Here is an 11,161-nt window from a genome sequence, read left to right as displayed (position 1 = left end):
GCGCACGCAGCGACAGACTCGAGCGGCGACATGCGCGCAAACTGTTGATGAACCGCACCTCTCCGGAGAAACCCCGCCGTGCCCCGGGACGCACGGAACGACCACAGTGGGCAGGTGGCGCGTAAGTTCCCGCCGGCTGCCTTGGTCCGTGTCCAGCCCTTGATCCGCGGGAAGGCGCAGTTGCGCATCACTTGAGGAATTCCCCGAGTTTTGGAGACACGAGATGCGCAAGAGGACGCTTGTTTCTTTGTTTTTTTAAAACACCCCACTGCTGACGGGGGCGGCCCGTGGACGACAACCCGCAGTTTAACATCGTTTTTGGAGAACACCCTCGGGGGGGGGGGGGGGGGGGGTCGTGCATGGGGGGCATGGATCAAAGGTAGGGAGAGAGAGAGAGAGAGAGAGACAGGAGACAGGAGACACCCCCCAGCACCACCTTTTCCGCGAGGCTACTGGAAACCCAGCGGTCCGTCGGTGTCCGACCTGCCGGCCGTAGCCTCTCCAGTCTCCGGGGCGCAGGCGGCGCGTCACTCCGCGCCGATGGAGAGATTCGTCCCCGCGTCAACTTGGATACGGTTGGAACAAAAGTAAAGAGAGACGGGAAAGGTGGGACGGAGGCGCACCTGCACTGGATCCGCTTTTTTCTTCTTCTGTTTAGTTGGTTGTCGATGCGCGCAGGTTGTTCTCTGCTGACGGAATGTTCAAGGGCCAGAGCCGGAGCGCGTTGAACAGCGGGATTCTCCCGGTCGGATATTTGCTTTGGGTTTGACGGGGGAATCTGTCGGATATGAAAAGCTCGTCCAGCGGGGACGCAGCGGACACTCTGGAGTTACAGTGAGCAAGAATTTGGAAAGTATACACCTTCTGTCTTACGGATTACCAGGTTCCTTTTTCTTCTCCGGGACAACTGCGGACGCGCTCTTCTTGAATGTCTGAACAGGTAAGAGGTGTTGTCCTCCTCATCTCATGGTCTCAGACCCAACAGCGTCAGTTGAATGTGATCTCAAGTCCTTGTTGTTTATGGGCAATATGTATCTCCACTTTTTTTTCAAACACCAGTGCAAACACCTTGTTTTCTACCAGCTAAGAGGAAACCACCCATGGGCCAAATGGACCTTTAGAATTCCATTCTCCAACATTATGGCATCGCCAAGAAGCCAACTTGTGCCAAAAGACGCAGTCCAACGCAAATCATCCGTTTATTGTTAAATAATTGAGATGGTTAATTGCTCGCAGTGTACAGTGTGTGTGTGTGGTGCATAGAATACATGCTGCCGGTCACGAGGTATTCGAGCCTGCGTCAGTTATTGAGGAGAAGGGGCAAATTCATCCGAATAAATTAAATGTGCTTTTCAATTACGCGACGCCGCATGCAGGTCGGTCCACATGCGTGCGGCCACGGCGCATAATGAATTTCCATTTTCTTCTGTATGGCTCCGGGTCAACAGGTCTCTCTCTCTCTCTCTCTCTCTCTCTCTCTCTCTCTCTCTCTCTCTTGCAGTAAATATGCAAATACTGAAGAAAGAACTGATCGTGATGTCTTTGCATTAGGGGCAATTCTGAAAGGGCTGTGGAGGGAAAAAAGAAAGAAACCTGCCAATCCTGCCACTTTTGATTTTTGTCGAGTAACGTGATCAAACGGGCAACGGGGGGCGCTGTTTCTACTGCTTTCAAGCAACCCACTAGCTTTTTTTCCACGAGGTTGAAAGCTGCAGGTTAGATATATGATCATCACACCCCATAGGGTATTATTATATCTAGTTATAGCACACACACAGAATAGATGCACTGATGATGATGAATATGCAGTCTTGTATTAGGATGCTGTTATAATTCTTAATATATCCAATTGTCTCCATGGATTGAAATGTACTTGATCTGGTGAAATGCATTTGTGCAGTGACAGAAGTGCTTGATACAAAGGAAACAGGGAGGAAGGGAACAGAGGACGGATTGATAGATGGATGGACTGATACCGGCTGCAGTTTGCTTCCTATACTAAAAAAAACACTTTGCGTATCAATGGCCTCTGGAGGCAAACCGATTAAAAAGCAAAGATGCATGAGGAGGCAGGCAATTAAAATCCCAGAGGATGACATTTCATCTCCTCATCATCAGGACTGATCCGAATGAGGGGGGGGTGAAATACGCTCATTACTACTTGCTCCCCCTGTGCAGGCTTGGCCTATCAAACAAGGATGGCGCCCGTGGAGGCAACACGTAACGGGGTGGAATTTGAGACTTGCGAAGTTGGAGCTGATTTGGAAAATATTGAATACAAAATGTGGCTGGTAGACCTCGTCTAACCCAGACGAATTCTTGGGAAACTTTGGGGGGGACAAGGAAATGCAAACCTCATTTTCTTTTTGGGTTGCAAACACGACAAATTGCCTGTGGGAGCATGCCAGGTTCTAATTTCATTTGTAACACTGCAGGCTTAAAGGCTTTGTTGACTATTTTCAAAACAAATAAAAGGAGACTCTCAATTCCATTTAACTTCCTGTAGACTCTTGTGACTGTGCTCTTACTGCAATAGACCATAGTGTATTAGGCAAAAGACACCACAACCGTCTGGATTATACGTTCTAGAAATCACCAAATTGTGTACTTTAGGAGGGTGGCGACTCAGCTCATTGATGTAAAGCAAAACACAACTACTGCTCCATCCAGTGGCTCGTGAGGCTTGTGTGGTTTTATGTTAGGCTTAACGCTGCCTGTAGGCACGTCGACTGGATGATCTCCTGGAAGACAGATATACATCTGCAGAGACACATCTGAGGAATATTTTTTTATGCGAGTGAAAACATAGTACTTGTGAAGACACATTTTGCTCAATAAAAATGGATGTCGTTGACTTTTCTATGTCGACAACGAACATTCACCCATTCACGAAGCACTTCTGTACGCCCGACCCTCTGGTTTGTGGACAACCCGCTCTATCCCCAGAGCCACAGCCACCCAAAGATTTCTTTGCTTTGACTTCTGCTTGCAGTGTCTTAAGCACGTATGAGAGACAATAGGAAAATATTAATCACTTTCCAGAAGCGGAACAAAATGTGATTGAAGCTGTTGGCTGCATTGTTGTGGCGACCAGAAAGCACATTGCATTCCGAATAGAGTGATTGGCCTGCAGCAGGAACAACAGGATCTTCCATATGCCTCTTAAGGGAAGAGTATAACCCATGCAGTACATGGCGTAAGAGGAAGATGGGCTATAATATGACTGTACAAATACAGAATGGTCTTTTGAGAGAGAGCGATTGGGAGACATTGAGAACCAGAACAAACTGACATTCCCTCAAGGTCAGCTGGCTCCGCACAACCTGCCCCTCTCGCCATCGAATCCCCTTATCCACTGAATCAACTGGGATAGACACTGTCTCTCTGGCCAAGGTGGTGGTGTCGAGGGGGTGGGGATCCAATCTATTGGATACCAATGGCCATGAGCCTGTCACAGTGAGTGGCTCAAGAGCTTTGTGTGGCCTGCAGTGCAGAGTTCAATATTGTCTTGGAAGATGGGTGCACAGGGTGCCTATGGGGTTGTTTTCACCCCTGCAAGAGTGTTATTAATTAAAGGATATTTTTTCTTTGATGGCATTGATCCAGGTTGAACCTATGTGATGGCTGTATTGATTACATTACATTCATTTAGCTGGATTCATTAACTAGGACTTGGGGTCAGTCCCCTTACCCCCACTTGGCCCTACCTTTCCGTTCTTCCACTCCACCTGAAGACAGCATCTGACCACCCTACGTTTGAAGGGCTGTTTGAAGGGATACGTAGGGTAGGATTACACCCTACCCTAGTTAATGAATCCAGCTAAATGAATGTTGTGGAAATGTAATGTAATCCACAAACACATAGGTTCAACATGGATGTGTACTGCAGCAAAGAAGTGACCTATACATCAAAGAAAAATTACCCATCTTTAATTAACGTACGAACATACTTGCACGGGCGATAACAATCCCTGATGTCAGTCAGCACTTTACTTAGCTTAGTGTAGTCGTTTTTGCAGTGACCACAAGATGGTGCTACCATTACGTTACATCATAAATTAAGATGGTTAGGGTAATGGTCAGGTGATTGGGCAGGGCACTTTATTAGGAACAAGATACTAACATTTGATTGAGTTTTGGTCAATTCTTCGTTTCATGGATGGATGGATTGCACCAGATGTTGTAAAACAAATGTTTGAGATTCTGGTCCATGTTGACATGAGTGCATCACATAATTGTCACTGATTTGTCTGCTGCTTATTCATTCTTTTATTGGTCACTAGGCAGGCCATTAAAGTATACTGAGCTCATTGTGATATTCCTGAAGCCAGCTTGAGACGACTTTGTGGAAGTAGTCTGGTAAATTGCGGCCATTGAGGGATGCACATGGTCAGCGACGATACTCAGATAGGCTGTGGCATTCATGCAATGATCGGTATGAAGGGGCCCACAGTGTGCTAAGAGGAGATTCACCACACCATTACCCCACCACCACCTGTCACAAGGCAGGTTGGATCCGCGGATTCATGCTGTTGACGCCAAATTCTGACCCTGCCATCTGCCTGCCTAGATTCATCAGACCGAGTTCCGTTTCTCCAGACTTCCAGCCATTCTGACCGGGTTTGCCAGGAGTGGAACCCCCTGTGGTCGTCTCCTGTTATTGGCCGTCGGCCTCAATGTTTGACATGTTGTGCATTCTGAAATGTGTTTTTTTTTTTTCAAGCCATGGCCATTCTCCTCTGACGTCTTGTGTATATCATTGATAAAATGGATATAAACAAATCAACTCAAAATATTTTTAAGAAATCATAAAAAAATTACAAAAATCTCTTCAGGGTAGCTTTAAGGACTAAAATAATAAACTACCTTTGATAACACTCTTAGCTTTTTACAGTATTCATGGACACTATTTGTGATTCTTAGTGTAAGAATTTAATGACAAATTATAGAAAAATGCAAATTATTTGCTGTATTTCCTCAAATACTGTAAGTCACTTAAAAGCCCTGCATTAATGGCCATAAAAACAAGGGTGAATAAACTTCTCATGCCTTTCATTTAAAGGGACTGTAAGCGATTTTAATCCAATACAAAACAAATATTTCCACGGAAAAAACAACAATCAATCTTTCTCCAAAAGGAATTAGATATAAAGGCTTTCCTCTTGTTCAAGCGAAGACATCGACCACTATTTGAGGAAATATAGTAACCGAGTATGAATCACTCCACATTCAGTGACATGAGTACATCAGTTTTTTCCTGCCACAGTCTCAATGCATTGGAGAAACATGCCATTATTTTGCTGTGCCGTGTTGGATGGAAACACATGAAATAACTTCAGTGGAGGATAAGGAGCACACTCCTCAGAATAGTGTCAATCATCCTTGGAGAGCTGGCATCCCCGTTTGTCAGAAATCCGATCATTCCTTCTGGAGGAATGATTCCAGCTTGTCAGGAGGATTGAAGGAAACGGAAATCTATCATGGTGTCTAGGCCTAACTCCTCATGAGGATTTAAAGGTTTAAATCTGTTGATAAAAGGAAGATGTGTAACCGTATCGTGGTCATCTTAAAATCAATGTGGAATTTGGTTAGCAATGTCTGTGGGGGACGTCATCATGGAATATAGGATCAGGGAACAGTGTTGACTGTCTACTGTTTGTCTTCAATTATACATGGCCCTGCAGAAGCCTTTTGACCTAAAGACTCCCCAGCGTTAGATGGTTGGACCATTACAGATTCAGCACATTGTAGCACGGTAGCAGTTCACTGTGGGCTGTGGACACCATATCATTTGACTTTTTCTAAATATGAAACCATGTGCAGATGGAGAGAAAAGATTAAAAAGAATCACATTGCTTTTCCTGGCCTATGATTTGGAATGACAGCCCTGTTGTGGGCAACTCCTTTGGAAGTCCCTGGATGTAGAATCTTTGTCAAGACTGTATCACAGAGGTGTTGTTTCAGTCTCAGAATCCAGTTCTCCAGTCTGTAAGTTCACGCTCCAAGGGGATCTTTTTTCTTAAGTCTTTATCTGTCCCTGTAAGCCAGCTTTTGACTTATGGCACCCATTTCCTTTTCTTTCCAAAGACTGTTTTCTTCTTTTATCCGGGAGCAGTTTTTTTGTGAGAGATGCGCCTTCACTGTGAGAAACCAACTGTTTGGGGTTTTTGGGGACTTCAGTTGCCTGGAGGTGTTTTGATAACTCTCGCAGAAAGGCGGTGACTGTCAGACCTTATTAAAGGCTGACATATGCTGCACTACCTGTTGGTATTTCACTCACCTGTGTATCAGCACTAGGGATTCAATAACCGTGCAGCTCTTAAACTGGAAGAAAAAAAAGGGTAAACATCTCTACGCAGGGAAGGTTGTTGTGGGTAACCGTAGGGCCCATGGGCTTGCAATGCCAATGTTTACACCTTCCAAATCTCAGCAACATGGTGGGTAGACAACAAAGATTACTTGGACATATAAAAGTATAGTTGCTATATAAAAGAAATATGCAGATGTGATGTAATTTGATCAGTGCATGTTCAGTTCCTTTTGCTTTTGAAAAATAAGCCATTAGAACGCCTTGACCTCTTGGCTATATGGGTCGCCATTTTTTTTTGTATTTTCTTACATTTGATAGACTTAAAGATGAATCAAATAGTGGAATAGCAAATTAATACTGAAAATAATCATTGGTTGCAGCCCCTGATGCCAGACACAGGGTTTCCTGCTGGGTTTTCATGGGAAATGCTGACCCCATGCACACTGGAGGACAATTGGGGAGATTTTGGGTCAGATTCGTCCATCCTGACAATTTTTGGGGTGTTCCTCAGGGTATGGCCCTTTGACCACATGCATGACAGTTCTGAGCAGGATGTCATCTACCTGTGTCCGGCCCGTAAACACTCTCGCTCTGGACTCGGCCCTTGGGCCACAACGAGACAAGTCTTGCCACAGTCCCAAATTTGTGATGCGGACCAATTAGACAAAGAATCTGTAAGTGATCCCGTATTGAAAAAATTGTGAAGGCAGGAATGGCTCATGCCTCATTTAGTTCATGTGGCCGATACATTGCAAAGAAAGAATACGCCATGTATTGTACAGTATGTACTGTTGGTTTAGCCCAAGATTTGCTGGGGAAACTTAGTTTGCTGACTTGAAAAAAACTTTTATATAGAACAACACTATATACACTGTACTGCAGGTTGTTTGCCAAAAGACCACATGCTACTACTCAGACAGGTTAGTGTGTTCCACATCATCTATGGAAGATGGATCGTGAGCTTTTTCTTCTCGCGCACCGAGGCAACACTCCGAGCTACTGTCCACACAAACAACCCTCCATCACTGCAGGGCTCTCTGGGATCAATATGTCCTCATAACTCAGGGCCCCTGACCCTGACCGCAGATCATTATTGCCCCCCGGGGACGAGGCTGACACACAAACACACACTCACAAACCTACACACACACACACACACACACACACACACACACACACACACACAGGTGTTGTCTCTGTTTTTTCGCAAACCATTCCAAAAAAGCTTTAAATATCCTCACAGGGAAGGTTGGCAAAACACACACACACACACACACACACACACACACACACACACACACACACACACACACACACACACACACACACACACACACACACTGCAGCCCAGTGGTGCAAGGAGAATTGCGTGCAAGAGAGGGCTGACAGGTAGAAGAGATGCAGTCTGGGAATACAGCTCTGACGAATAAGGCACATGGCAGGGAGACAGGGGACTCCTCCTGTGTGAATAATCTGTCTTTGTACGTCTTTCTGTTTTGTTTTTTATCGCCGCCATTACGTCTGATGGGTAGAATATTGGGGTAACGTGCCAGCTCCGGAGTCTCATCAGACAAATAAATCACAGGACGAGACGGGCCAATAACTTTATGAGACGATCAAATTTAAATCGGGACTTGTTTCACTACCGTCGCTCCTGCTGCTCGCCACTTTTAAATACGTGCCAGTCAAATAAAATCAAAATAAACTCGGTTTATGAGAAGTTGTTATCTCCAGCCATTCGTTAGTTGATAGTAAATCATTTGGCTTCAGGTAAGAGGAAGTGTATTAGAAAGAGGAAACAATAGAAATGCAATAAAGAAGGTATGAGGCAATATGAGACACTGGTTGAATCAGTTGAACAGTTGGAAATGATTCTCATCACGTAAATTTCATTTTTTCAATTTCAATTTTTTTTTCGTTTACCAGTCGTGACAAATTAAGCCATTTACATTGTAATTGGAAACTGAGACGGGCGGTGACTAATGAGGATTTTCATTATCAGTTAAATTGCTGATTATTTATTCCGTTAATCATCTGCTTTGAGCGTAAAAAATATAGTTGTCAGGTAATTGTCATAAATTGCCACATACAAATTTCTTACAGCTCAAGACGACTTCTCGAAAATTAATCTGCACGGCCAAAAGACTCCAAAACACCAGAGCACAATAGCAGCAAATGCTCAAATTTTAAGAAAATTGAACTTGAGGATATTTGTTTGATTGATGATTCAGTTATTGAGCAATTTAATGACTAATTGTTGCAGATATTTAAAGAGCATCTCCGTACATTTGCTGGACATCCCTTTGTGTGTGTGTGTGCGTGTGCGTGCGTGCACTATTCTTGTCCTATCTGCGTGACCCAGCCCTAATAGTGTTTGCCGTGGACTGTTTGTGGTTCTCTTGCTGCCATATCTATATTTAGACGTCTGTCTGTCTCGGACGAAAAAGATCATTATGACGAGTTGACACCAGCAGGCCTCTCCCTCCAGCTCCCGAACCCGCTGAGGGGTGGTTGGTCATCTGAACGACACAGCAGAGAATTAAGATTTTTTTTTTATTCTGTCTTCCACAGAGACGGGTCCTACAGCTTCTGGGCCTCCTGCCAAAGTGGGTATACGATGTAATAATTAAGTAGGGCCTCACAAAATTGTCGCTCCACTGCTTTAAATAGTAGCATGTGTATGTTTTCGACAACTTTGTGAGTGAAAGGTTGCACCGAGCTGTAGTTTCATGTTTTGGAGCGTGTCTTTCCCACTTCATGTCATGTTGTGATTCCGTGTCAAAAATTAAAAGGAGTTTTCAGTTTACAATTTCCATTAGAAAAAATCCATGTGGATTAGAAATCTGATTATGAATACACGTTGAAAAACATGTTCACAAACTGGAAGGTAGTTGGTGCACACACGTGCCTAGTGACTAGTTTTCTCTGACCAGAACCTAAATCAGGAGGATTGATTTGACGTACGTGTGTGTGTGTGTGTGTGCGTGTGTGCGTGTGTGCGTGTGTGCGTGCGTGCGTGCGTGTGCGTGCGTGTGTGCGTGTGTGCGTGTGTGTGTGTGTGTGTGTCTCGCTCTCTCTCTCTCGCTCTCTCTCTCTCTCTCTCTCTCTCTCTCTCTCTCTCTCTCTCTCTCTCTCTCTCTCTCTCTCTCTCTCTCTCTCTGCAGGGTTTCTGTGGGCTAATTGGTAGAGAACACCTCAACAACAATGCATTGTGGGATACATGACACTGTGGAACACTGACACACTTTTGCAGTTTATAACACATCTGTACTCTCTGCATCAATTTTACATTCCATATCTCTTCATCTCCATTATGCATTTTACGATCCGTCACGTCGACAATACATTCCCTGGGTGTCTCTGCTGCAACTTTGGTTTTGTGTTTCCTCTTCTTCTCGTCGTTTTCACTGTGAAAGTAGAGCAGAGGAGAAAATATAAGCATAGGTTCATTCTCTTTGCATAAAACTTTTGCCAGACGCACGTTAACAAAACCCGAGTCGATACAGTCGACAATACACCCACAGGTAGCAGCAAGTGTGGACGACTATGGTTTGAATTACATTTGGGCCCAATGGGAGACGGTTTTAGTTTTTTTTAATTACATCTTAGCCTCATGGACAGCAAATCGTTTTGAATCATTTTTGTATGAGTCATTGCTCCAGAGAGCGGCTGATACAAACTACTGGTTTTCTGCTCATTATTTCAATGTGGTGAGTGGCTAAGAACTTATTATCTTTGAAGTTTGCCACTTCCATCTGATGCAACACAATGAGACCACAATGCAACACAAGCGCAGGGGAACCACAACCACAAGCGCAGACATCGTGTTAGTCTTGTTAGGACGCTGAGGTGTTTAAAGGCACGTTTCACCGCATCAATTTTAATCTCACGACTCCGTTCGGTGTTGGACGCAGTGTGAACTGTTGTATATGACATTTACACAAGTGGCAACCCACCGTGACGTCACCCACCCCCGTTTTGAAGCCTTGAGTTTCGCATTTTCCCCGACAAAGGCGTATCACCTCCGTCGCCGCGTGGGCTACGTCCTTGAAGGATGCAGCCCCTGAATTGGTACAAAGCCTTAATCTTGTTTTTTAAATGTTGTGCAATTTTACCAAATCTTCTAAAACAAATAATAACGGATGGAAGTTTTTTTTATTGCTTGGTTCAGTCTACTGTTGTTTGTCTTGCAGTTAGAGCCTTTTGCCAGTAGGGGTGCTGCAGCCCCCTCAGTAAAGCCACCTCAGAGGTCATTTCAAGTCCTTCAACCTAAACAAGAACAATGTTTGTCAAGTTTGTCAGTCCAATAGGACTCCACAGTGTTTTCTGATCTGACAACCATATATCAGAAGTACCACGTCCTCTGTTTGTGCCTTGTAAAAAGAAGATTAAAGATTAAAAAAGAAAGTCTTTAATCTGCCATATTTGATTCATGGTTGAGGCCCAGTACGTCATATCTTCAGAGAAAGGTTATGGTTAAACTAAACTGGTGGTCTGTGGGTGACAGGATATAAACAGTAGCTGCTGTCCACTGTGTCACGAGCAGTCTCCCCGTACGCCTCGCTGTCCATCACCACCTCATTCCTCAGAGGTTCTTTTGTTGCAGTGACTGACAGGCGGTCGTTTTTTGCGTCGCCACGAGAGGCAGCTTGTCAAGAAACCAAGATCGTTTGAAGCGTAGACTGTAGTTAAAGATGGACGACCTGACAGCTCCCCTAAAGTGAAGCCCAATCCTCACGATTGCCCCCTCTGGCGGCTGGTTGCAGTACATGGATGGGACGTGGGCCAAACTACAAAAATCCAACTCTTTAGAACTCTGTCGTTTTAGGTCGTTCTTCTTACCGATGTACC

General features: G+C 44.6%; 1 protein-coding gene across 4 annotated transcripts in view; it reads left to right on the top strand.

Moving 5' to 3' along the window:
* LOC118312704 (voltage-dependent T-type calcium channel subunit alpha-1I-like) overlaps positions 1-11,161 on the top strand; it is a 176,677-nt gene that overhangs the window by 8,475 nt on the left and 157,041 nt on the right. The window contains exon 1 of one of the 4 annotated variants that reach the window (XM_047333996.1): positions 399-940. The exons of the other annotated variants lie outside the window; for them this stretch is intronic. The gene's annotated coding sequence lies outside the window, so the exon portion shown is untranslated. Of the gene's footprint in view, positions 1-398; positions 941-11,161 lie in introns of those variants that run through there. 4 annotated transcript variants of the gene reach the window in all.

This window comes from Scophthalmus maximus, chromosome 8, assembly GCF_022379125.1.
Source record: "Scophthalmus maximus strain ysfricsl-2021 chromosome 8, ASM2237912v1, whole genome shotgun sequence".
Classification (NCBI taxonomy): domain Eukaryota; kingdom Metazoa; phylum Chordata; class Actinopteri; order Pleuronectiformes; family Scophthalmidae; genus Scophthalmus; species Scophthalmus maximus.
This window is presented reverse-complemented; position numbering and strand designations above follow the sequence as displayed.